Source organism: Chiloscyllium punctatum, chromosome 29 (genome assembly GCF_047496795.1).
Source record: "Chiloscyllium punctatum isolate Juve2018m chromosome 29, sChiPun1.3, whole genome shotgun sequence".
In the NCBI taxonomy this organism is placed as follows: domain Eukaryota; kingdom Metazoa; phylum Chordata; class Chondrichthyes; order Orectolobiformes; family Hemiscylliidae; genus Chiloscyllium; species Chiloscyllium punctatum.
The window spans coordinates 25,825,777-25,847,571 of record NC_092767.1 but is presented as its reverse complement, the minus strand read 5'-3'; the positions used below and the strand labels follow the sequence as shown (position 1 = coordinate 25,847,571).

At 44.3% G+C, this 21,795-nt stretch overlaps 4 non-coding genes across 4 annotated transcripts; all 4 read right to left on the bottom strand.

The window, feature by feature from the left end:
• Positions 1-4,964: 4,964 nt before the first annotated feature.
• trnar-ucg (transfer RNA arginine (anticodon UCG)) lies at positions 4,965-5,037 on the bottom strand. Its single transcript has one exon. It is a non-coding gene; the product is annotated as a tRNA-Arg (tRNA).
• A 2,127-nt stretch (positions 5,038-7,164) lies between these two features.
• trnas-aga (transfer RNA serine (anticodon AGA)) lies at positions 7,165-7,246 on the bottom strand. The gene has a single exon. It is a non-coding gene; the product is annotated as a tRNA-Ser (tRNA).
• Positions 7,247-8,663: 1,417 nt separating this feature from the next.
• Positions 8,664-8,736, bottom strand: trnar-ucg (transfer RNA arginine (anticodon UCG)). The gene has a single exon. It is a non-coding gene; the product is annotated as a tRNA-Arg (tRNA).
• A 2,127-nt stretch (positions 8,737-10,863) lies between these two features.
• On the bottom strand, positions 10,864-10,945 carry trnas-aga (transfer RNA serine (anticodon AGA)). The gene has a single exon. It is a non-coding gene; the product is annotated as a tRNA-Ser (tRNA).
• Between the last annotated feature and the right edge of the window lie 10,850 nt (positions 10,946-21,795).

Below are 21,795 nucleotides of genomic sequence, written 5' to 3'. Positions count from 1 at the left end.
CGGACTTGTAGTCCAGCAAGTAAGCTAGCTGTGTGTCAGGATGTCCAAGACTGTAGGGAGGCTGTGGAGAAGGTAGCACTGACAGGGACTACTTACGGACACAGAGATGGGCTCAAGTGCGTATACTTCAATGCAAGGAGTATCAGAAATAAGGTGGGTGAACTTAAGGCATGGATCGGTACCTGGGACTACGATGTTGTAGCCATCACGGAAACATGGATAGATGAGGGACAGGAATGGCTGTTGGAGGTTCCTGGTTACAGATGTTTCAGTAAGATTAGGGAGGGTGGTAAAAAAGGAGGGGGGGTGGCATTGCTAATTAGAAATGGTATAACGGCTGCAGAAAGGAAGTTTGAGGGAGATCTGCCTCTGGAGGTAGTATGGGCTGAAGTCAGAAATAGGAAAGGTGCAGTCACCTTGTTGGGTGTTTATTATAGGCCCCCCAATAGCAGCAAAGATGTGGAGAAACAGATTGGGAAACAGATTTTGGAAAGGTGCAGAAGCCACAGGGTCGTAGTCATGGGCGACTTCAACTTCCCAAATATTGATTGGAAGCTCTTTAGATCAAGTAGATTGGATGGGGCGGTGTTTGTGCAGTGTGTCCAGGAAGCTTTTCTAACGCAGTATGTAGATTGTCCAACCAGAGGGGAGGCCATATTGGATTTGGTACTCGGTAACGAACCGGGACAAGTGGTGGGCTTGTTAGTGGGTGAACATTTTGGTGATGGCGACCACAATTCTGTCACTTTCACCTTGGTTATGGAGAGGGATAGGTGCACACAACAAGGAAGTTTTTACAATTGGGGGAAGGGAAATTACGATGCTGTAAGACAGGATTTGAGGAGCATACGTTGGGAGCATAGGCTGTCAGGGAAGGATGTGGTGGAAATGTGGGACTTTTTCAAGGAGCAGATACGACGTGTCCTTGATATGTATGTACCGATCAGGCAGGAAAGAAATGGTCGTGTGAGGGAGCCTTGGTTGACGAGGGAGGTTGAATGTCTAGTAAAGAGGAAGAAGGAGGCTTACATAAGGTTGAGGAAACAAGGTTCAGACAGAGCAGTGGAGGGATACAGGATAGCCAGAAGGGACCTGAAGAAAGGGATTAGGAGAGCTAAGAGAGGGCATGAAAAATCCCTGGCGGATAGGATCAAGGATAACCCCAAGGCATTCTATGCGTATGTGAGAAACCTGAGAATGACGAGAACGAGGGTAGGTCCGATCAAGGACAGTGGTGGGAGACTGTGTATTGAGTCGGAAGAGATAGGAGAGGTCTTGAACAAGTACTTCTCTTCAGTATTTACGAACGAGAGGGACTGTATTGTTGAAGAGGAGAGTGTGAAACGGACTGATAAGCTAGAAGAGATATCTGTTAGGAAGGAAGATGTGTTGGACATTTTGAACAACTTGAGGATAGACAAGTCCCCCGGGCCTGACGGGATATATCCTAGGATTATGTGGGAAGCAAGAGAGGAAATTGCAGTACCGTTGGCAATGATCTTCTCGTCTTCACTGGCAACGGGGGTGGTACCAGGGGACTGGAGAGTAGCGAATGTTGTGCCCCTGTTCAAAAAAGGGAATAGGGATAACCCCGGGAATTACAGGCCAGTTAGTCTTACTTCTGTGGTAGGCAAAGTAATGGAAAGGGTACTGAGGGATAGGATTTACGAGTATCTGGAACGGCACTGCTTGATTAGGGACAGCCAGCACGGATTTGTGAAGGGTAGGTCTTGCCTTACAAGTCTTATTGAATTCTTCGAGGAGGTGACCAAGCATGTGGATGAGGGTAGAGCAGTGGATGTAGTGTACATGGATTTTAGTAAGGCATTTGATAAGGTTCCCCATGGTAGGCTTATGCGGAAAGTCAGGAGGCATGGGATAGAGGGAAATTTGGCCAATTGGATAGAAAACTGGCTAACCGGTCGAAGTCAGAGAGTGGTGGTAGATGGTAAATATTCAGCATGGAGTCCAGTTACAAGTGGAGTTCCGCAGGGATCAGTTCTGGGTCCTCTGCTGTTTGTAATTTTTATTAATGACTTAGATGAGGGAGTCGAAGGGTGGGTCAGTAAATTTGCAGATGATACAAAGATAGGTGGAGTTGTGGACAGTGAGGAGGGCTGTTGTCGGCTGCAGAAGGACTTAGATATGATGCAGAGCTGGGCTGAGGAGTGGCAGATGGAGTTCAACCCTGCCAAGTGTGAAGTTGTCCATTTTGGAATAACAAATAAGAATGCGGAATACAGGGTTAATGGTAGGGTTCTTGGTCAGGTGGAGGAACAGAGGGATCTTGGGGTCTATGTACATAGATCTTTGAAGGTTGCCACTCAGGTGGATAGAGTTTGTAAGAAGGCCTATGGAGTATTATCGTTCATTAGCAGAGGGATTGAATTCAAGAGTCGTGAGGTGATGTTGCAGCTGTACAGGACTTTGGTTAGGCCACATTTGGAGTACTGTGTGCAGTTCTGGTCGCCTCACTTTAGGAAAGATGTGGAAGCTTTGGAGAGGGTGCAGAGAAGATTTACCAGGATGTTGCCTGGAATGGAGAGTAGGTCATACGAGGATAGGTTGAGAGTTCTCGGCCTTTTCTCGTTGGAACGGCGAAGGATGAGGGGTGACTTGATAGAGGTTTATAAGATGATCAGAGGAATAGATAGAGTAGACAGTCAGAAACTTTTTCCCCGGGTACAACAGAGTGTTACAAGGGGACATAAATTTAAGGTGAAGGGTGGATGGTATAGGGGAGATGTCAGGGGTGGGTTCTTCACCCAGAGAGTGGTGGGGGCATGGAATGCGCTGCCCGTGGGAGTGGTAGAGTCAGATTCATTGGCGACCTTTAAGCGGCATTTGGATAGGTACATGGATGGGTGCTTAATCTAGGATAGAAGTTCGGCACAACATCGTGGGCCGAAGGGCCTGTTCTGTGCTGTATTGTTCTATGTTCTATGTTCTATGTTCTATATGCTATGCTCCATTCCACGGGCTCTATTCCTGTAGACAACGATGATTTGACGATCAATTCCAAAGGCTCATCAATGTCTTCCCTTGCTTCCCAGAAGGGTCCTAGGACAGATCCCATCCGGCCCAGGGGACTTGTCTGTTTTCACAATCTTCAGTATTTCTATTACCTAATCCTTGTGAACCTCAATCTCTACTACACTAGACGCAAGTATCTCTGTATCTTCCTCGCCAACGTTTTCATTTCTATATCGAACACTGTCGAAAAATATTAATTTAGTGCTTCCCCTATCTCCTCTGACTCCACACAAAACTTCCCACTATTATCCTTGATTGTCCCAAATTTAACTCTCGTCATTCTTAGAGATAATGCTTTAAATACAGAACATTTCTGATGAAGATCTCGAATTTCCCAAGTCTAATCAAATTACCGGTCTGGTTTGCAAGATAAGCGTTCTGAACATCGAGTAGAAATTGTTCCAGCGGGAAAGCATTCACAACGTACGTCAGCAGGACACGAACCGACGTGGGGAAACCCCAAAGAACTTCTCATCATTCAGCTTAAGAACGCGGCCATGACGACAGACAAAGCTGCAACGTTGAGCAGTGACCAAATCAGCCGATATCTCATTGAAAGCTGCCGCTGACTTGATGAGTTAAATGCTTCCATCTCCTTTCATACCTTTGCTGTCATTTGTAAGGTGCGAGACACCAATGTAAAAGAAGAAAAGCACAATGTTTGGAAAAGATATTTGCAGCAAAATTGATTCAACATTATTTATTGAAAGGAACATCACACTTGGCAATTTGCTAGACCTCTTTGCGAACATGACCAGCAGAGGTAATCAAGGGAGCTATTGATCTGAGTATTCTTGGCCATGAAACAAACAAAGGTTAGTGACATATTCATTTCTCTTTTTAGCGAACGAAATGGTCTTTCCTGATGGTTACAATGAAAGAGATGGTTCCCAATAAAAGACAGAGATTAAGTCGCTTGTAGATACACTTCAATGTGATACGATTCACTTTCAGCCCCTAATTACCCCAGAGATGGAGTGGGTGAGTTACTTTTCTTCACTCTTCAACTCGACAGCATGGAGGTACAGACATGAAACCGCTAGAGATAGAGTTCTTGAATTGGGAACCAGCGACACTGAAGGAACTAGGCAAAAGTGAGGACTGCAGATGCTGGAAACCTGATTTTAGATCAGAAAATTTTGGAAAAGCACAGCAGCATCCGAGGAGCAGGAAAGTCGATGTTTCTGTTGCCAGTCTTTCTGCGTTCCGCAAACAATTTTCGTTTTTGGCTCAGATTTCCAGCAACTGCAGCTAGTCGTATTATGTTAACATTCATAATGTTTTGGACAAAACCAATGACCTGCTAGCATCGGGAAATCGGCAGAAGTACTGGTACACCGACATGTTAGCTGAACAATACCAGCATTCCATGAGCCGCAATACGATCCGGGCCACGGTTCTGAGAGTATGGAATCCTCACAAGTAAATAACAAGACAAGGCGATAGATACTGTCGTATTTGGTGTAATTAAAACACCCTTTATGAACATTTTCCTTGCAGATTATTTTCAACTTGTCTTCGTAGATTTACAAAATGGAAAAAGGCCATTCCACCTGTGTGCATCGCGGCTAATCAGAGAGCCAATCATTCCAGTCGCAGTTTCCAACTTTGGCCCAAATTCTCGTGTGTTCTAATGTTCCCAGTGCAAATGTCAATGACTTTATCCTGTGTTCTTAAATGGCACAATAATGGGGCAGATGTGTGACCTTTGCACAGCGACTTGTAACTCTTTTGAGGAACTTATGCTCATTTTCACCCACAAAGGGAGACACACAGAAAGATACCCCCAAAGCGACAGAGGTCTCCGTTGCGGTGAGCTGGAATTTGAAATGGATAATAGGACAAATGCAAGTTTCAAATGTGGAAGCACAGAAGCAGGACATCACAGGGGAGCGTCAACTTGGGCCACGGTTAAAGTCAGACATTCCCCTCAAGCCAGGTAGGACTCGAGCCTACAATCTTCTGATCCGAAGTCAGACGCGTTACCCATTACGCCACTGGCCCAACAAACACGCTAACGGTTGGCAGAATGTCGATATGTAATGCCATGGACTTTCACGGAATCAGAATTAAAAAGGTGAACAAGCAGCGAAGAAAATCACCAACACTGCTTCACTTCGAAGTTTCCAAGTTGTGAAGCAGTGACTTTCACTGGCAAAGGAGAAACATTGGTCCTCAGTTGCCTGCTTCGGGGTCGCCTCCTTCTCTGCTGGAAGTTTCCATCGTTTTATTCGCAGTCCCGACGCGATTTCATGATCCACTCCAGTGAAAACGTGTCATGGTGTCGTCTCAGCAAGACCCTGCCGAAACTCAGCGAGAGACATCTGGTCATTTCGAGCTCAGGATGTGGAATTAGACGAGCTGCGTGACACCTTTTATTGGCGCCGCCACTTCACTGCAAATTAGCGGCTCAAAACGAGCCGTTGTTAGCATCAGCTTGATTTGTACCTTCCTGTCGTGCATTTGCTGAACAACATCAGATAGATCCCGTCCGGCCCAGCTGACTTATCTATTTTCACACTCTGCAGTATTTCTAATATCTCTTCCATGTGAACCTGAATCTCTTCTAGTCTAGACGCAAGTATCTCTCTATCTTCCTCGCCAACATTTTCATTATCTATAGCGAATTCTGTCGAAAAATATTTATTTAGTGCTTCGTCTATCTCCACTGACTCCACATACGACTTCCCACTATTATCCTTGATTGTCCCAAATTTAACTCTCGTCATTCTTTTAGTGCTCACATACCTATGGAAAGCCTTAGGGTTAACCCTGATCCTATCTGCCAACAACTTCTCATGTCTCCTCCTGGTTCTTCTCAGCTCTCTTTTTAGGTCTTTCCTGATATCGTTGGAACCCTCGAGCGCTCGAACTGAGTTTTCACGTTTTCTCCTAACATAAGACTTCTTGTTCTTCTTGACCAGGGTTTCCACTTCCTTAGTAAAGTACGGCTCACGCGTTCTATATCTTACTCCCTCCCTGACAGGTACATACTTATCTAGGACACACAGGAGCTTTTCCTTGAATAACCTTCACATTTTTAATGTGCTCACCCCCTACAGTTTCCTACCCCACTCTACGATTCCTAAATCTTACCTCATTGCATCGTGATTTCCCTTCCACCAGCTGAAACTCTTGCTCCGTGGAGTACACCTATCCTTTTCCATCACGAAAGTAAACCTGAGAGAATTGTGATCGCTGTCTCCACAGTGCTCACCTCCTTCCTAATCTAAAACCTGGCCAGGCTCGTTACCCAGTACTAAATCGAAAGTGGCTTCTTCCCTTGAAGGCATGTTTACATACTGTGTCAGGAAGCACCCCCGCACACACTGGACAAAAACTGACCCATCTCTTGTACTCGTACTGTAGTGATCTCAGTCAATATTTGGATACTGTCTTGTGTGTTCCAGAGTTTTTCATTATCCCACAGTCCAGATGAAGTTTGTATTCCTCGCGTACGGGAGCGAGAATTCTATCAATGTCTCAGATCAATTCCTGTGCCGATAAGATCAGAGTCAATGTCCCTTCCTCTACTCGGACTGATAATTTACACTTCTTGTATCTCCTATGATTTCATTTCCCAAAGGGTTTCTCAAGATTTCCAAAGCTGTAGCCTAAATTATATGGTTTGCTTCCTAATCATTTTTCCAACTGCCAATTGACAATATTTTCACAGTAACTCTTCACAATCCTCTGGCTTGCACCATGTCCAGGGATGAGAAGTCCCGTTTGGTGGAGAGAGTTCCTAGGCTGGTGAGTTTCACTTTGGAACAAAGATGGTTAAGTGGCAATTTCCTGCGGTCGTTTGTAATGATGGGAGAGGGAGCGGTGGGGAATGAGCACTCTGACGAGCAGGAGGAAGTGTTGCCAATGACCAGAGTCAGAGAACAGAGGACAAGGGATGAAAGGAATCTAATGAAAACCAGCACTTCTGCTCAGGGCGTTCAATAACAACTGCAGAAACCCGATGTGTCGAGCAGTGTATCTGGAAAGAGAAACAGAGATCATGTTTTAAATGTGGAGCATTTTTGATGAAGAACTCGAGTTTCTCAAGTCTAATCAAATTACAGGCCTGGTTTGCAAAACAGGCTTTCTGAACTTTGATTAGTTCCAGCAGGAAAGCCTTCATAACGTAGTCAGCCGGATTCGAACCTACGTGGGGAAACCCCAAGGGATTTCTAATCCATCGCCTTAACCACTCGGCCATGACTACAGACAGCCCCGCGCCCTGAGCATTGACCAAATCAGCCGTGATCTCATTGAAAGCTGCCGCTGACTTGAGTTACATGTTTCCATCTCCATTCATACCTTTGCTGTCATTTGTAAGGTGCGAGACACCAATGTAAAAGAAGAAAAGCACAAAGTTAGGACAAGATATTTGCAGCAAAATTGGTTCAACATTATTTATTGAAAGGAAAATCACACTTGGCAATTTGCGAGACCTCTTTGCGAACATGACCAGCAGAGGTCATCAAGGGAGCTATTGATCTGAGTATTCTTGGCCATGAAACAAACAAAGGTTAGTGACATATTCATTTCTCTTTTTAGCGAACGAAATGGTCTTTCCTGATGGTTACAATGAAAGAGATGGTTCCCAATAAAAGACAGAGATTAAGTCGCTTGTAGATACACTTCAATGTGATACGATTCACTTTCAGCCCCTAATTACCCCAGAGATGGAGGGGGTGAGTTACTTTTCTTCACTCTTCAACTCGACAGCATGGAGGTACAGACATGAAAACGCTAGAGATGGAGTTCTTGAATTGGGAACCAGCGACACTGAAGGAACTAGGCAAAAGTGAGGACTGCAGATGCTGGAAACCTGATTTTAGATCAGAAAATTTTGGAAACGCACAGCAGCATCCGAGGAGCAGGAAAGTCGATGTTTCTGTTGCCAGTCTTTCTGCGTTCCGCAAACAATTTTCGTTTTTGGCTCAGATTTCCAGCAACTGCAGCTATTCGTATTATGTTAACATTCATAATGTTTTGGACAAAACCAATGACCTGCTAGCATCGGAAAATCGGCAGAAGTACTGGGACACCGACATGTTAGCTGAACAATACCAGCATTCCATGAGCCGGAATACGATCCGGGCCACGGTTCTGAGAGTATGGAATCCTCACAAGTAAATAAATAGACAAGGCGATAGATACTGTCGTATTTGGTGTAAATAAAACACCCTTTATGAACATTTTCAACTTGTCTTCGTAGATTTACAAAGTGGGAAAAGGCCATTCCACCGGTGTGCATCGCGGCTAATCAGAGAGCCAATCATTCCAGTCGCAGTTTCCAACTTTGGCCCAAATTCTCGTGTGTTCTAATGTTCCCAGTGCAAATGTCAATGACTTTATCCTGTGTTCTTAAATGGCACAATAATGGGGCAGATGTGTGACCTTTGCACAGCGACTTGTAACTCTTTTGAGGAACTTATGCTCATTTTCACCCACAAAGGGAGACACACAGAAAGATACCCCCAAAGCGACAGAGGTCTCCGTTGTGGTGAGCTGGAATTTGAAATGGATAATAGGACAAATGCAAGTTTCAAATGTGGAAGCACAGAAGCGACGCCCCGGCAGGACATCACAGGGGAGCGTCAACGTGGGGCACGGTTAAGGTCAGACATTTCCCTCGAGCCAGGTAGGACTCGAACCTACAATCTTCTGATCCGAAGTCAGACGCGTTACCCATTACGCCACTGGCCCAACAGACGCGCACACCGCTGGCAGAATGTCAATATGTAATGCCATGGACTTTCACGGAATCAGAATTAAAAAGGTGAACAAGCAGCGAAGAAAATCACCAACACTGCTTCACTTCGAAGTTTCCAATTTGTGAAGCAGTGACTTTCACTGGCAAAGGAGAAACATTTGTCCTCAGTTGCCTGCTTCGGGGTCGCCTCCTTCTCTGCTGGAAGTTTCCATCGTTTTATTCGCAGTCCCGACGCGAATTCATGATCCACTCCAGTGAAAACCTGTCATGGTGTCGTCTAAGCAAGACCCTGCCGAAACTCTGCGAGAGACATCTGGTCATTTCGAGCTCAGGATGTGGAATTAGACGAGCTGCGTGACACCTTTTATTGGCGCCGCCACTTCACTGCAAATTAGCGGCTCAAAACGAGCCGTTGTTAGCATCAGCTTGATTTGTACCTTCCTGTCGTGCATTTGCTGAACAACATCAGATAGATCCCGTCCGGCCCAGCTGACTTATCTATTTTCACACTCTGCAGTATTTCTAATATCTCTTCCATGTGAACCTGAATCTCTTCTAGTCTAGACGCAAGTATCTCTCTATCTTCCTCGCCAACATTTTCATTATCTATAGCGAACTCTGTCGAAAAATATTTAATTAGTGCTTCCTCTATCTCCACTGACTCCACATACGACTTCCCACTATTATCCTTGATTGTCCCAAATTTAACTCTCGTCATTCTTTTAGTGCTCACAGACCTATGGAAAGCCTTAGGGTTAACCCTGATCCTATCTGCCAACAACTTCTCATGTCTCCTCCTGATTCTTCTCAGCTCTCTTTTTAGGTCTTTCCTGATATCGTTGGAACCCTCGAGCGCTCGAACTGAGTTTTCACGTTTTCTCCTAACATAAGACTTCTTGTTCTTCTTGACCAGGGTTTCCACTTCCTTAGTAAAGCACGGCTCACGCGTTCTATATCTTACTCCCTCCCTGACAGGTACATACTTATCTAGGACATACAGGAGCTTTTCCTTGAATAAGCTCCACATTTTTAATGTGCTCACCCCCTACAGTTTCCTACCCCACTCTACGATTCCTAAATCTTTCCTCATTGCATCGTGATTTCCCTTCCACCAGCTGAAACTCTTGCTCCGTGGAGTACACCTATCCCTTTCCATCACGAAAGTAAACCTGAGAGAATTGTGATCGCTGTCTCCACAGTGCTCACCTCCTTCCAAATCTAAAACCTGGCCAGGCTCGTTACCCAGTACTAAATCGAAAGTGGCTTCTTCCCTTGAAGGCATGTCTACATACTGTGTCAGGAAGCCCTCCCGCACACAGTGGACAAAAACTGACCCATCTATAGTACTCGTACTGTAGTTATCTCAGTCAATATTTGGATATTGTCTTGAGTGTTCCAGAGTTTTTCATTATCCCACAGTCCAGATGAAGTTTGTATTCCTCGCGTACGGGAGCGAGAATTCTTTCAATGTCTCAGATCAGTTCCTGTGCCGAGAAGATCAGAGTCAATGTCCCTTCCTCTACTCGGACTGACAATTTACACTTCTTCAATCTCCTATGATTCCATTTCCCAAAGGGTTTCTCAAGATTTCCAAAGCTGGAGCCTAAATTATATGGTTTGCTTCCTAAACATTTTTCCAACTGCCAACTGACAATATTTTCACAGTAACTCTTCACAATCCTCTGGCTTGCACCATGTCCAGGGATGAGAAGTCCCGTTTGGTGGAGAGAGTTCCTAGGCTGGTGAGTTTCACTTTGGAACAAAGATGGTTAAGTGGCAATTTCCTGCGGTCGTTTGTAATGATGGGAGAGGGAGCGGTGGGGAATGAGCACTCTGACGAGCAGGAGGAAGTGTTGCCAATGACCAGAGTCAGAGATCAGAGGACAAGGGATGAAAGGAATCTAATGAAAAGCAGCACTTCTGCTCAGGGCGTTCAATAACAACTGCAGAATCCCGATGTGTCGAGCAGTGTATCTGGAAAGAGAAACAGAGAGAATGTTTTAAATGTGGAGCATTTCTGATGAAGAACTCGAGTTTCTCAAGTCTCATTATATTACAGGCCTGGTTTGCAAAACAGGCTTTCTGAACTTTGAATAGTTCCAGCAGGAAAGCATTCATAACGTAGTCAGCAGGATTCGAACCTACGTGGGGAAACCCCAATGGATTTCTAATCCATCGCCTTAACCACTCGGCCATGACTACAGACAGCACCGGTCACTGAGCATTGACCAAATCAGCCGTGATCTCATTGAAAGCTACCGCTGACTTGAGTTACATGTTTCCATCTCCATTAATACCTTTGCTGTCATTTGTAAGGTGCGAGACACCAATGTAAAAGAAGAAAAGCACAAAGTTAGGACAAGATATTTGCAGCCAAATTGAGTCAAAATTATTCATTGAAAGGAGCTATTGATCTGAGTATTCTTGGCCATGAAACAAACAAAGGTTAATGACATATTCATTTCTTTTTCTGGCGAAGGAACTGGTCTTTCCAGATGCTCACAATGACAGAGATTTTTCCCAATTAAAGAAGGCAAATAAGTCCCATCTCACGCTGACACCATCGTGAGCGCTGCTGTTTCACAATGCCACGGAGTCAGGGTCAATTCCCGCCTCAATCAACTTTATGTGTGGAGTTTGCACAATCTCCCTGTGCCTGCGTGTGCTTGCTCTGCTTTTCTCCCACAGTCCAAAAATGTCCCGGTTTGTTGAAATGGCCGTGCTAAATTGACGTGGTTAAAGGAGAGGAATGCATTTGGGCTCGGGCGGGTCGGTGTGGAGTTGCTGGGCTGAAGGACCTGTTTGCATATTGTAAGTATTCTAATCTACAGTAATCAATGACCAAGGTGTGGCGCACGTTGTTCGGTGGGGCATGTATGAGTTTTCGATTGTTTTTCTTCAAAGTTTCTTTACAATTGAAACAGGAGAGGAAGAAGGGAAATGAATGTCTCCCATAATTCTTGCCTTCTTTTATCATTCACAGGCGGTATTTTTTCCTGTACGTTTTTTGTTACACTGTGGTTACTGTTAGTGTTCTTGTAAGCTGCACCGACTGGTTTCCTCTTTCCTCAATGTTCCTCGTCTCTACCCAAACACACTTTCCATCCTTATCTCCTGTATCAAAGTGATCTCTAACCATTGCATAATTGCGATGGAAAGTGAGCTTTTCACACGCCTGTGTATATTATTTCCCAATATTAATTGATCGTTTACTGTGTTGCAATTGCGCACGAGAAGAGGAAAACAAAATCGAGGCCGGTGATCCTGGATTTCAAACGCACGTAATTGCAGCTCAAACGCAGATTACTGCACACAATGCGAGCACGGAAGCACACAATAAGTACAATGCTGTCTGTCATGTCAGGAATAGGACTAGAAACACAACAGAAATACGTCTCTTGGGTACTATTTTGGACGTATTTCTCAATGAGCTATCGTGTTTTACATATGTTCCATCGGGAGTTACCTCACACAAGGAAGTAACCAGTGCTGCAGACGGTCATATCATCCGAGTTCCAAGTCCCGGAGTCAGAGACACTCAGATCCCTGTGTGTACCTACAAGGAACAGCTGTGCATGGGGTTTACAGGGTAACTGAACTGCCTGAACGCAGCCCGATGGTCGTCTGTCTGCTTCTCCTCTATCGTTTTATGTGCAGTCCCTGCGTGCAATCCTGTTAACTACGTTTGTCTGGCACAAGTCGGGCATTGGTCACTTGTCTCTGAGAGAGGCTGTTGGTTTATGTGTTGTCATAATTCCGAGTGTAAGGAGGAATCTGGCTGTCAGTTCCTAGAAACTTACTTTAATAAATGGAAGCGTGCTTTTTAACTTGCCGCGTGGCATATACTCGTTGCAAAGTTCGTGCACTGCGAATCACGTTGCGGGACTATCCAATTTTGGCAAAGAATTTGTGTGGCAGTCATGAGTTGCCACGACCAGCTATCCCGAGTAGCAATACGGACAAATGGCAAGAACAACAAATTCGATTAGAGCAGCACAAGGTTAATGGGTCAGTGCAAACAGAAGGCAGCCAGAAGATTTCTGGGTGTAGGGCAATCACCCAAGGTACCTTTTCATATGAAAGTCTGTGTATCAGTAGAACCTGGGACCAAAGTAATCTACATTGGTTATTCATATTGCAGACAACTTGCTTTGTTCCTCGTTTACTCTGAAAGTGAATAGACATAGTTATTTCACCGTTATTTCGAAAGAAGATCCTGCATTGAATCTGTTCACCGTTTTTTGATGCTGTGGCAAAAAGGTGGGCAATCGCGATGTGAAACGTTGCTATACTTTCATTTCCTTCATTACTGTCCTGGTGAGGGAGAAAGGTGATTGGCTCTCTCGATCAGATTGGGGCACCGGCGCATTGATGGCCTAATTTAATCACGGATATAATTGGAAATGTTCACTTTTAATGGTTCGTTATTGTGTTTTGTTTTATGATACTTGAGCACTTTCTGGGACTTGGCAATTCACTAAATCTCCAGTAGGTTTGGAATTGCATTGCTGTTATTTGTGCGAGCAGTTCATGTCAGAGACGACTCACAGTGCCTCACAGACAGCACTTAAGCTTCGGTGTGTCTGATCATGGTACTGCCTTTTCAGTTTTGATTCTGTTCCACGTTAAGAGCTTTCAGTTTTTGGATTCGCTGGAGAGCAATGTGGGTAATGCGATACGTGAGGTATTTTTCTTCAGCCAATATCTTTGATGGCGAACTTGGGAAAGTGTCAAGAAGGATGGTCATTGGCAGCAAATATCCGGAAAACCTTCATCTCTGGATCGGTTGCGCTCATCCACCCTCCAAACAAAATAACCAAACTCGCTGGCTGAGTAACAAACAACATGCGTTTTTTTTTTGCAAATGGTGTATTCAAACTGTTGCCGGTGGCTGGAGCATCTCAGACTTGTCCAGAATGGAAACAAATCCCGCGATCCAACTTGCCCTTGCTGAATAGATAACCGAAATTAATCCATACATTTCTGCCAATATTTGTGCCTTATCTCTCCGAGGTCTTCCTGTCTATACACCCATTCAGATGCCTTTGAAATGTTGTGAGTGCACCAGACTCTGCCACTAAATGTGGCAAGTCATTCTACACACACAAAAGTTCTGTGTGAAAAACATGTGTCCCGTCACATCCCTTTTCAATTTTTCCTCTCTCACGTTAAACGTTTGCCATGTAGATTTGAACTCGCATGTCTTGTGAAGAAGTGCTCCCTGACTATTTACTCTGTCTGTCTTCCTCATGATTTTATAAGCTTCTGTGAGGTCAAACATAAGCACTGAAGCTCCTGGGAATCTGACGAAGCCTATTCAGTTTCGTTCTCATGTCCAAGCAGTGCAAACCTTGCAAATCCTTGTAAAGGTTTTCTAAACATACACTTGCAAGAAGTTTGTCCAGCTGCAGCACTTGTTTGACCGCGTGGCCACTCTGGAGCTGCGGGTGGACTCACTGTGGAGTGTCAGAAATTCTGGAGAGTTATATTGCCTCCCAGGTGCTCAGGCCAGGGATGTCGCCCATCAGCTGAAGAGCATTCGAAAAGGAGATCGTGAACAGCCAGTGGTCTTGGTGCATACAGGCACCAACAAAAAAAAACGAGATGAGGACCTGCAGGGAGAATTCAGGGAGCTAGGAGAGAAATTAAAGAGGAGGACCTCAAAGGTAGCAATGTCGGAATTACTGCCTGTGCCATGTGACTGCCAGCGGAGAAATGAATAAAAAAAACGGCACGGTGAACACGTGAGTTGAGGAATGGTGCTGCAGGGCGGGTTTCAGATTTGTTGGATTTTGTGACCAGTTCTGGGGAATGTGGAACTATAAGATAATTGATCTACATCTGAACCAGATGGGAACGTATGTCCTTTCGGGAGTTTTTGCTACTGCTGTTGGGGAGGTTTTATACTAATGTGGCAGGGGGCTGGGACCCACAAGATTAAACAAGTCGGCAGTGAGGTGGAAACTGGAAACGCTAAGAATCTGGAAGATAGCATTAATAATGGGAAGAGTAGGCAGAGAGCAGATGAATGCAAAAGAACTGGTGGACTGAAATGCATCTACGTTAATGCATGGATATAGACAGATGAATTTAGGGCTGAGGTTGGTGCCTGGAATATGAGGTTATTGCGATCACAGAGATTTAGTTGATGGAAGGGCATGGTTGGCAACCAAATATTCTAGGATATAGACGCTTCAGACGGGACAGGGAGGGAAGTAAAAGGGGAAGGAGTTGCATTCCTGGTCAGGGATGATCTCATGGCTGTGCGAAAGGAGGACACCATATAGGGCTTGGGTCGTGAGACACTATGGATGGAGCAGTGAAATAGGAAGGGTGAGGTTAGATATTTGGGGCTGTATTACAGAGAGCGTGAGGTGTAAGAAAAAATAGTTAAATAGACCATGGAAAGACGTAGAAGCAATAATTTAGTGTTGATTGGAGATTTCCGTTTTCCCAACATTGACAAGGATACTCTTAGTGTCAGAGGTCTGGATGGGATACCATTTGTAAGAAGCCTCCAGGTGAGTTTTCTGGAGAGGTATATCAATAGTCCGACGAGGGAATAGGCCATATTGGAACTGATATTGGGGAATAAGCCAGGGCTGGTGATAGCAGTTGCCGTGGGTGATTTCTTTGGGAAGTGTCCAATATTCTGTAAGTTTTAGAATACTCATTGACAAAGATGAGAGTGGTCCTAAGGAAAGAGTACGAAACTGGGCCAAAGCTAATTATATCAAAATTATGCAGGAGGTCGGAAATGTGGATTGGGCACAGCTATTTGTAGGAAAGTCCACAGTTCATATGTGTCAGGCTTTCAAAGATAGGTTAAATATAGTGCAGGATAGGCATGTCCCGTTGAAGGCAAAGGATTTGAGAACTGTTGATGACAGGACAATTGTACGACTCGCCAAGAGGAAAAGGGAAGCACACATATCGCCTCGGCAGCTCACAACATAATGGTCCCTGTAGGAACATGAGAAGAGAAGGACAAGTCTTAAACGAGGAATCAAGGGTGTTGAAAGGGGTCATGAAACAACTCAACGCTAGCACAATTAAGGAGAATCCTAAAGCCATTATTCATATATAAGATGCAAGCAGGTAACCAGAGAAAGGATTGGTACACTAAAGGAAAATTAAGGAAGGCTGCATGTCAAATCTGAGAGAGTGGGTATGATTCTGAATGATTATTTTGCATTAGTGTTCACTGAGGAGAGGAACATGATGAATGTTGAGTCTAGAGGAAGACATTTGATTAATCTGGATCATGTTGACATAAGTAGGGAAGCTGTATTGGGCAGGCTAGGAGTAATTAATGTGGACAAATCCCCAGGAACAGATGGGATCTATTCCTGGTTCCTGAGTGATGTGAGAGAGGAAATAGCTGGGGCCCTGACAGATATCTTCGTGGCATCCTTCAGCACAGGTGAGGTTCTGGCCGACTGGAACGTTGCTCATATTGTCCCCTGTAAAAGAAGGATAGTAGGGATATTCCGGATAACTACAGAACAATGGGCCTAACATCAGTGTTGGGAAAGTTGCTGGAGAAGGTACTGAGTGATAGGATCTATTCATATTTAGAAAATAATGTGCATATCAGTGAGAGGCATTGAATTTTTCGGGAAAGTGCCTAAGTTTATAGATGAAGGAAAGGCTGTTGATGTCATATACATGCACTGCAGTATAACTTAGATAAGGTTCCCCATGGTAACCAAATACAGAACGTAAAGTAACATGGTGTGCAGGGTGTTCTAGACAGGTGGATAAAGAATTAGTTGAGCAATAGGAGACAGAGAGTGGCAGTTGAATGGAGTTTCTGGAAATGGAGAAAGATGACCAGTAGTGCTCCACAGGGGTCAGTGTTGTGGTCACTGCTGTTTGTGATATACTTAAATGATCTGGAAGAGAGCACTGTTGCAATAATCAGAAAGTTTGCAGATGACACGAAGATTTCTGGACTAGCAGAAATTATAAGTGACTATTAAAGAATACAGGAGGATATAGATATACTGGAAAGTTGGGCAGAAAAGTAGCAGCTGGGGTCCAAAACAGGCGAATGTGAGGTGACGCATTTCGGTCAGTCTAATTCTAGATGGGGTTATACAATGAACGGAAGAGCTTTGGGGTAAAAACGTTGATGGATAGAGAGATCTGTGAGTGCAGGTCCATTATACACTGAAGTTTGCTGCACAGGTGGATAGAGTGGTCAAGCAGGCATAGAATATGCTTGGCTTCATGGATGGGGTATTGAATAAAATGGCTAACATTTCATGTTAAAACTGAACAATACATTGGTCTGACCACACTTAGAATACTGTGTAAATTTGTGGTCGCCACATTACCAAAAGGATGTGGACGCTTTGGAGAGGGCGTGTAAAACGTTTCAGCGGATGTTGCCTCATATGGATGGTGCAATCTGGGAAGAGAGGTTGAGTAGATTAGGTTTGTTTTCATTAGAAAAAAGGAAAGTTTGAGGGAGACCTTTTTGAGGTTTACATAATCATGAAGGGTACAGACAGGGTAGATAGAGAAAAGTTTTATTTCCCAGGTTGAAGGATTAAATACCGACAGGTCACGCTTTCAAGGTGAGACGTGATAAGTTTAAGAGGGATACACGCGGCAACTACTTGACACAGCGGCTGGTGGGTGTCTGGAACGCGTTCCCAGCAGAGACGGGAGAGGTAATCACGGTAGATATATTTAAGAGACGTCTGGACAGATGCATGAGTAGGTGGGGAGCAGAGGGATACAGATGCTTAGGAATTCGGTGACAGGTTTAAACAGTAGATTTTGATCGGCTCAGGCTTGAATGGATGAAGGGCCTGTTCCTTGTCTGTACATTTTTTTTGTTCTTTCTTCTCAAATTACGCCAATTTCATTACATAATTTGCGAGGTCTAAGTGTCTGAAGTGAATCCATGCTGAAACACTCGTCATAACAAATCTGAGTGCTGGCTTTTACGTGATAGCGTGGTCGAGCGGTCTAATGTGTTGGATTTTAAGCTTCAGTTTCTATCGAATGGTGGCTTCAAATACCAGCATTGTCCGTGAGCAACTATGTGAGAGAACTGCGCATGTGTGGATACCTTTTAATTCGAGTGTTTGCAGCTCCTCAGTGAGCTTACCCTCTCGGTGATAAAATCAGCGACCGTATCTGAAAACAACGCAAGTTCCTGCTGTCGGACAGATCCTCACATCCCGTCGATAACTTTGCTTTTGGATATCTGCGTTGCCAGTTTCTGCATCTCAAATGGTCAGTGCATTTGGCTGAAATGTTGGTGGTTCGAGCCCACCCAGGGAATAAGCCTCAAATATTTCGGCACAAGCATTTACCCCGACAATGTATTGATATTATAACCGGGAAAACTCATCCATGATTCATCCCAAGTCCGCAGGGAGCGAGAAAGTTACACGCAGCAGAATACAACATCACTTTCTCCAAGCTCCCGATGCAGACAGAAAGCGGCCACTGCAGCTTCAATCAGCGGCTTTCTGCCAAGCCATGGGAAACAACTCGTGGAAACTGCTCCCTTAGTAACAGCTCTTTCCGTGTGAAAGGAGCAAAACTTTCACTTAAAATTGGAATGGGCTTCAGGATATTGGAATGTTGCTCCAGTTCCTCGAACGTGTTATAAATAAAACTCCTGACCTGAAAATAAGAAGTGGTAAAGGTTTTAGGTAGAAAGAACAAATAAAGTGTTCATTCAGACGACTCTGTCTCGTCAGCAGATGGGAAATGCCCCAAACTTTAAAGGGAAATGAATGGGTTTCCTTAGGTAATTGCCCGACTGATTTACTGTCTGCCAGGGAGATTGGAATTCACATCAGCGACAGAAAGGTGAGGGTAAAAATATGAAGATATTAAGGTTGAAACTTAAATCCCGGGACAAGTGGGGAATAGATTGTAATGCTCTGAAGGAATAACTGAAGTGAAAGGTGTGAATGATATTTTTGTGATTAGGAGGAATGAAATGGATTCGAACAAATTGCTGATGAATGATGCTCACAATGTCATAGCAAACTAATCCACAGCGCACGTGCTGGGTTAGCTCAGTTGGTGCAGTGTGAGATGCTTAATCTGAGGGTGGTGGGTGCAAGCCTCACAATGGGCGCTTTCACTGCTTCATACAATTCCAGCTCTTCGTTCCACGTGCAGTATTGTTGCTGCTTTCATTGACACACCTGTCCACCTGCTTTTGATCACACGTCGGTTTCTGAGTGAACACTGTTTCCATTTAACTGGTGGCGCCAGAGACAACTTTATCAATGCAGCCGAAAATACAATGAATGATGTCCGTTTGAAAACGTGAGGTTCCAAACCAACCATGCACCACCCAAAGTGTTCAAAGGCACGGAAAGCGAATGGCCACTTGCGAGGGGTCTGACAGAGACGGATCAATGTCACATGGGTCCTGAACCAATTTTCAGTGATTCAGATTGTTCTGATAGAAACCGAAGGGTACTCTCCCTCAACGTTTTGCAATTGTTCTTCTTGTGTTTAACGTAATGAACAGTATATTGTCAGGAACGAGAATGGAGGTGCGACAGGATCGTGAGGTTTCAGTGTGGGACATAGACACAGTAAGTCAAATATACCCAGAGCACTGGAGAGCTGTTTGGTCCAGGATCACTGCCATCTTCTGTTTCAGAATCAACAAATGAAATTACTGGAAAATCTCAGCAGGTCTGGTAGCATCTTGGAAATATAAATTGATTTAAGACTTCGGGACTAGTGGCACTTCTTTTCCATGTCCATCTCTACCTGCTTTTGCACACTCTTCCTTTTTATTGAATGTCTCCTGACTTCCAACTTTATATTCAGCTTCTCTTTTATTACTTCCTCTCCAACAATTTTCCCAGTCTCCAGTTTTGAATCAGAACTGTTCAATCTTTCACATTGCCCAGGACTTCGAACTAACAAATAATAGTTTCTATTTCCTTAGATAGCAGATGGCCAGAGACTGGAAGGCAGCATTGTTCCGAAAACTCATCCATGATTCACCCCGAGTACATAGGGAGTAAGACGGTTACACGCATCAGAATACGACACCATGTTCTCCAATCCCCCGATGCCAACTCAAAGCGGCCACTGCAGCTTCAATCAGGGCTTCCTGCCAAACCCTGGGACACAGCTCGTGGAAACTCCTTTCTCATTAACTGCTCTTCCTGTGGGAAAGGAAGACAACTTCCATTTTAAATTGGAAACGGCTTCAGGAGATTGGAAGGTTGTTCCTGTTCTTGGAACGTGTTATAAACAAAACTCCTGTCTTGAAAATAAGAAGTGGTAAACGTTTTAAAAATGAAGAACAAAGTAAATGTTGATTGTGAGGACTCTGTCTCGTCAGCAGATGGGAAATTCCCAATACTGTAAACAGAAATGATTGGGTTTCCTAAGGTAACTTTCTGACTGATTTACTGTTCGCCAGAGTGACTGGAAATCACTTCGCATGAAAATATTCGGGTTGAATCTTAAATACCAGGACAAGTGCTAAATAGATTGTAATGTTTTGAAGAAATAACAAAAGTGAAAGATGTAAATTATATTCTTTGTGATTGGGAGGAATGAGCTGGATCTTTGCAAATTGCTGTGCCATGTGAATTGTGCTCAGAATGAAATAGCAAACCAATTCGTCGTTTGCAAAGCCTGGATATCTCAGTTCGAAAAAATGTGAGGTGTTTAATCAGAGAGTCGTGCGTCCAAGCCCCATAATAGTCGTTTTCACGGTTTAATCGAGTTCCAGCTCTTCGTTCCACATGCAGAATTGCAAACCAACGCTGATGGAGCATTCCTGTTGCTTTCATTGACACATATGTCCTCCTGCTTTGATCACATGCCGGTTTCTGAGTGAAAACTCTCTGCACTTCACTGGAAGCGCCAGAGTCAACTTTATCAGTGCAGTTGAAAATACTATGAATGATATCCATTTCAAAACGTGAGATTCCACTTCATCCGTGCACCAACCAAAGTATTCAAAGACACAGAACGCGAATGGCCATTTGTTAGTGGTCTGACAGAGATGGCTTAATGTCTCATGGGTCCTGAATAACAATTAACTGATTAAGAATGTGCTGATGGAACGGAACGGAGTTCTCCCTGAACGTTTTGCAATTGTTCTTGTGTGTGCTCAATGTAAGTTTATGTAATGAACAGTTTATTGCCAGTAACGAGGGTGGGGGTGGGGAAGGATTCTGAGGTTTCAGTGTGGGACAAACGTGATCTGATCGAACGGTTAAGTCAAATATTCCTGGAACATTGGAGAGCTGATTGGTCCAGGATCACTCCCATCTTCTGTTTCAGAATCAACAAATGAAATTGCTGGAAATTCTCAGCAGGTCCGGTCGCATCTTGAAAATGAAAACCGAATGAGATTTCGGGACTGGTGACACTTCTTTTTCCATCTCCATGTCCCTCTGCCTTTCTACAAACTTCCTTTTTATTGAACTTGCCCTGACTTCAAACTTTATATTCAGCTTCACATTGCTTCCTCTCCAAACATTTTCCCAGTCTCTAAAATTTCCTTAGATACCAGATGGCCAGAGATTGGAAGACAGAGGAGGACGGTTAGCGCTTTCAGAATATCTAGTCTGCTCCGCCATTCGATTTGACTAATATCGTTCTTAACCCCATTCTCCAGTCCTCTCCCTGAACACTTCATCCCCAGTCTTAGGATCCAGTCTTTTTTCCAGAGTGGGTCCTAATCCGTCCCAAAACCCTCCACATGTGTTTGCAGCTGTTACACCGTGTCTACGTGTCATCAATCTCAGTTTCAGTGATTCTCGGCAAACACGAACTGTTCTGAGCAGCTCGATAGTGTCTCTGGTCCCACTGTGATCCTGCGGAGGAGCAGTAATCATCTTCATCTCCTACGGAAAGGATCGGCGCTTCAAAAAAAACCGACAGAAAGAAAGATAGGCTTGTGAGTCAAGATATGTGGAGGTAATTGCTTTCTGACCTGGTCAGTAAACCTTACTCTGTATATTCCCGCACATTCTAGCTGCTGTGGTGAAAGGGAATGCAAGTCCAATTAATTGCCGACTACGCTTTTATTCGATGTG